Here is a 6,000-nt window from a genome sequence, read left to right as displayed (position 1 = left end):
TAAAACCAAGCAATTTAGAGTCTAAATATGACAAAAGTGTATACCTTCTCGAAAGTGCATCAGCCACTATATTATCTTTACCATTTTTATATTTGATGACATAGGGAAATGATTCTAAGTATTCTACCCATTTGGCATGCCGTTTATTCAACTTGTGCTAGCCTTTGATGTGGTTTAATGCCTCATGATCTGAGTGAACCACGAACTCCTTCGGCCACAGATAATGCTGCCAAGTCCCGAGAGCTCGAATGAGAACATACATCTCTTTGTCGACGATGGGGTAGTTTAGCGTGGCTCCGTTCAACTTTTCGCTAAAGTAAGTGATAGGCCTTCTGTCTTGCGTTAACATAGCCTTGATTCCCACACCTGATGCATCACATTCAATTTCAAAAGTTTTAGAAAAATCAGGTAGTCCAAGTAAAGGAGATTTATTAAGACAATATTTAATAACATTAAAAGATTTTTCTTGCTCTTCGGCCCAATAGAAAGCTGAATTCTTCTTGATGATGCTTGTCAATGGTGAGGCCAAAGTGCTGAAATAGGGTACAAAGCGCCTATAGAAGCTTGCCAAGCCATGGAAGCTTCTCACTTGGCTGGTACTCATTGGTCTCGACCACTCTTGAATAGACTTAATATTTTCTTGGTCCACCTTGAGTCCTTCCGAGATGACCACGAAACCTAGAAAAATAACTTTTTCAGAACAAAATGTGCACTTTTTAAGATTAGCATATAAGGTCTCCTTTCGAAGAACCTCCAAAATAGACTTAAGATGAATTACATGCTCATCCAATGACTTGCTATAGATAAGAATATCACCAAAGTACACAACACAAAACTTACCAATAAATGATCACAACACATAGTTCATAAGTCTCATAAAAGTACTAGGGGTGTTGGTTAGGCCAAATGGCATAACCAACCATCCATACAAACCATGTTTCATTTTAAATGCATTCTTCCATTCGTCACCTTCTCACATATGAATCTGATGGTACCCACTCTTGAGATCCACTTTTGAAAACAACTTGGCACCACTTAACTCGTCGAGCCTGTCATCTAAGTGTAGTATTGGATGCCTATACTTGATGGTGATTTTGTTTATAGCACAGTAGTCGACACACATGTGCCAAGTCCCGTCCTTCTTTGGCACTAACAAAACTGGCACGGCACATGGGCTAAGGCGCTCTCGGATGTAGCCTTTTTCCATAAGTTCATTGACATGTCGTTAAAGTTCTTTGGTCTCTTCAAAATTAATCTGGTATGCTGGTCGATTTGGAATAATGGCTCCAGGCACAAAATCGATTTGGTGCTCGATCCCATGAATGGGTGGCAACCCACTCGGGACTTCTTTCAAAAAACATCTTGGAAATCCTGAAAAAGAGACACAATAGAAGAAGGGAGATTTCCGGTTAAGTCGTTAATATTAAACAAATTTTCCTTGTATATAAGCACAAGGACCGGTTGTCTCATCAAGAATGCCTTTTGAACATCACTTCCTTTTGCAAATACATTCAATTTCTCACACTCTTTTTCTTTTTCATTTGTTTCTTTTCTCAAATTCTTTTCACTATCTTTTTTTTTATTTTTTCTCTCTTTTTCTCGTTTTTCTTTTCTTTTGTACTCTCACTATTTTCTTTTTCTCTCATTTGTTCAATAGAATTTTTCAACTTCACTTGGTCCTCGTAAACTTGTTTCGACGTTAATGGTGCTAAGGTTACGGTCTTTCCCAAATGCTTGAAAGTATACCTATTGGTATATCGGTCATAGATGACTCGTCTATCGAATTGCCAAGGATGTCCGAGCAACAAATGCCCAGCTTGCAATGGCACAACATCACACAACACTTAATCCGAGTACTTTCCAATAGAAAACATCACAAGCACTTTTTTGGTCACCTTTAGCTCCCCTCCATCGTTGAGCCATTGAAGTTTGTAAGGACTGGGGTGCTTGGTGGTCGGTAGCCCCAATTTTTCCACCATGAGAGTGCTAGCCACATTAGTGCAACTCTCACCATTGATGATCACGCAACAAACCTTTCCTTTGACTTGACACCAAGTATGGAAAATAATCTCTCTTTGTTGTTCATTTTCCACACCTTGAAAACTTAGATTCCTTTCGATGACAAGGAGTTCGCCATCAACAGTACGTTCCAACCCCTCCTCTTCATCGGTAGCGGCATCATGCTCATTTTCATCTTCCTCCTCCGATTCAATTTCCCCGTCTGCACGTACCACCATATTGCTACGGTTAGGACATTGGTTGGCAATAGGCACTTGAAACACTTGATGTCCCTTGTTCGATTGGAAAATGACTAGGTCACTTTGCCTTTTCTAGTGTCGCCAATAGGCTTGCTCGTCTTGGTCGGCACCATTTGCTCCATGGCGCGGCTCGGTGTATTTTTTTTGCTAGTGCCTTGGCCCTATTTTGATGTGCTTGTGGTGGAATAGCCTTGAATGGTGCCTTTTCATTTTAGTTGTTTTTCTACCTTGATAGCCATGTGCACCATGTCCACGACTTCAACATAGTGTTGAAGCTCCAAAATGTTGGCAATGTCTCGATTGAGACCCGCTAGGAAATGCACCATTGTTGCCTTACAATCTTCTTGGACATCAGCACGGATCATTGCGATTTCCATCTCTTTAAAGGAGTCTTCAACACTTCTCGTACCTTGGGTAAGGTTTTGGAGTTTTTGGTAGAGTTCCCATGGTAGTAAGATGGAATAAATCCCTTCGCATCACCACCTTCATCACGGCCTAAGTAGATATTGGTCATTTTTCGTTCCTTCTCCAACTCGTGGTGAGTTGGTCCCACCAAATCATGGCGTAGTCGAAAAACTCAATTGCTGCCAACTTCACCTTTTTGGTCTCGGAACAGTTATGGAATTCAAAAACCAATTCAATCTTCTTCTCCCATTCTAAGTAAGCTTTCGAATCAAATTTGTCTTGAAAGGGTGGAATGGAGAGTTTAATGTCTTTCAAGTCATCGTCCACTCGCCCTCATTCTCTAAGGCCTCTGTTCCTTAGACCTCTCCATCTTTCACTTTGGTTTGACCCTTGGTCACTTTCGGCTTCACTTGGGTCATAAAGATTATCTTGGTTGACTTTCGGGCAGCCTCGATCTCTCCGTGCACCTTAGGGAGTCTGCTCTCGTTGGCCCTTCTCCTCGACTCGTTCCAAGCGCTTGTTGATTGATTCCAACTCATTCTGGAGCATGCATTGGAACTCTTGCAAAAGGGCTTGTTGAGCCAAGTCTGGTACTCCACCTCCTCCGGGTGCAACGTTTCTTACCGATTGACGTCCACCTCCTTCTGTCATATTGTGTTCAAGACTTCTAGACATGTAAAATGAACCTCACATCAAATCCTCACGTTTCACTCGAAAAGAAAAACAGATGGCACTCCCACTCGTGTTTGCACTCTTTAACGACTTTTTCTTCTCTCTAATGCTCTCACTACACTCGTGCCTTTTTCCACTTGTTTGTCCTTTCGTGATTTTGTAGAACACTCTTTTAGACTTACTTTTAGACTAGGGATTGGCTACAAAGGGGTTTGCTACGATAGTAGGTGAGATGGTGCAAGATAGGCTGAAAGAAATTAAGTTTGGTTATAAAGTGTGGCAAGATGCTGTTGATGATAACAGGAGAGCATTTGACAGACCTGGTACAATCAAACGCTTTCCAAACACTTTTTTTTAAATTTCGAATTCTTTTCCCTTTTTTTTAAATTACAAAATGCTAAATAAGAACAAATGTTTTTTGTGCACAATTTTTTTTGAATTTTTTTAACTTACTTGAGAATAGCCAAAAATGCTCGTACTCCTCATTTTAACAAGCACTGATACTAACTGATACGACCACGACCTCATTGAGGTGTTTGAGTCGTGTAGTTGCCCGATCGTTAAAATGAGAAGCACCATTCTATTAGGAACAAAAGGGTGAATTCGGCTAAGTAGATACTTTAGTTTAACAAAGTAGGTTCAAAAATGGCTAAGTAAATAAAAGGATAGTTAGGTTAACAAAGAAAAGAAAGGAAATAAAGTGATAGTGGTGATGGGATGGAAATAGGACTTAAAGGTGAAGAATGAACCAACACTAAAGGAGAGTGTTGACCCGAGACTTATAAGACTCTTAAGGTGGGTGGAAATAGGAAAATTGACACACTTTTTCATGCCCTTTTTAACTTAAATTCATGTAGTTTCAATAAAATTCCTGTCAGAAAATAATTAATTTTTATAAAATAATTAAAGTGTACTTAAAATATGAACATATTGAATTTTAATTAATTTTATAATTAATTTTGATGAATTTTGGTTATTTTCGACAGATTTGTACAATGGCAAAAAATGGCTCAACAAACACTACTAGAAGCACAAAACCGAGAAGCAATTTGAAGTATCAAGGTGAATTAATTTTCAGCCTAAGGCGGTCTAAAATTATGTGTATTAGTTCATAATATAATTAATGTTAATTTATATCCAATTTAATTTGGGTTAATAAATTATTATTAATAAATTATGAAAAGTGGTCCAGTTGAGCCGAACCTAGTGAATCGAACCGACCAAGTAATGGACAGCCCAAAACCGCCCCATGTGCTGACCCAAATCAGCTTATTGGCTGATTATTTAGCTTGCAAAGAGGCCCTTGAAGACTTGTTCAAATAGCATTCAAACTCATCCACAAATGGTGGCTTTCTAGATTTTCCCTAAGCTTAATTTAGTAAGCTTGAAATCATCAAACTTGTCACATGTGTGACCGACCGAGGGAGGGCTATTTGGCTGCTATTTTTAGCAGCCTTCTTCAGCTATAAAAACCCCCTTAAGCTGATCATTTGAAACACACCTTAAGCATTCACATCTTTTCTCTCTTCTCTCCACTTTCTCTCTTATTTTTCATTCCAAATTCTCTTACTCTCTTGCCAATTTCTCCTCTTGGAAAAGGGGCATTCATCAGCCATTTGGAGTAGAAATTAAGTGATAATAGTAGCCTTGGTCAACGAGGACAACAGAGAAGGAAGAACGGGCAAACTAGTCAAACCACAGAAAAACACCAGATTTGATTCTTGTTCCTTATCTCTTTAATTTTTGTTGTTGTTGTGATGAACATGTCTATGAATATTTATGTTGTTGAAATGGTTAATTTAATCAATTTAGCTTGAATTTAACTCGTGTTAGGTTGATTGCATTTCATTTTCTTAAATTGTTAAAATTGTATTTATGTTGTTATAGGCCTCGGTAAGATGCTTGATTAAGTAAAATCATGACTAAGTTATTCTTGCATTACAACTGTGAGGTAGCTAATGAACTAATTATTTAAATGGATTGAAATTGTAATTAATGGACACAGTACTTAATCAGTGCATGTTTAATCATCTAAGGTAGCTGAGGGTTAAATTAGCAATGATATCTGACGATACATTTGCCTTGCATAACTTGCAAGATTATTGTGATTAAACTATTTCAAGGTAGGGATACTTTGCTACCTCACATAGTTTTTTATGGGCTTATTAGATTTAATTAATCGTTTGAATTGACATAGGGATATGTACAAGAGATTATTTCAATTTAATAAGTATGTATACGCAATAACATATTTTCCTATTAAGATTTGTTTAATTAGTTGAATTGACATAGGGATATAGTCAAGAGATGAATGGATTTTGGTAGGTGAGTATTTTCATAAGTTAGCAAATTACCGAGTTGTCGTGAATTTATTCGTAACAATATAAACATGAGTTTAATAATTCTAAGTTAAGAAATGTCATTAATCTAACACAATTATGTCATCTTGATTAAAATCGTATTTTGAAATCATGCATTTGAGATTTATTTATTTAGTATACTTAGTTTAAAATCTTAGTTTTTAATCACCCTCTCCAAACAAAATATTTTTCCTCACAAAAGTGTTTTAAATAGCATTCATAAATAATTTTTTTCACAGTCCCTGTGGATATGATAACTCGACATTTACTTGTCACTTTATTACGTGTTGTGATTGTGGACACTT

The sequence above is a fragment of the Gossypium arboreum genome, chromosome 6 (genome assembly GCF_025698485.1).
Source record: "Gossypium arboreum isolate Shixiya-1 chromosome 6, ASM2569848v2, whole genome shotgun sequence".
Taxonomy (NCBI): domain Eukaryota; kingdom Viridiplantae; phylum Streptophyta; class Magnoliopsida; order Malvales; family Malvaceae; genus Gossypium; species Gossypium arboreum.
Note: the sequence above shows the minus strand (reverse complement) of the source record.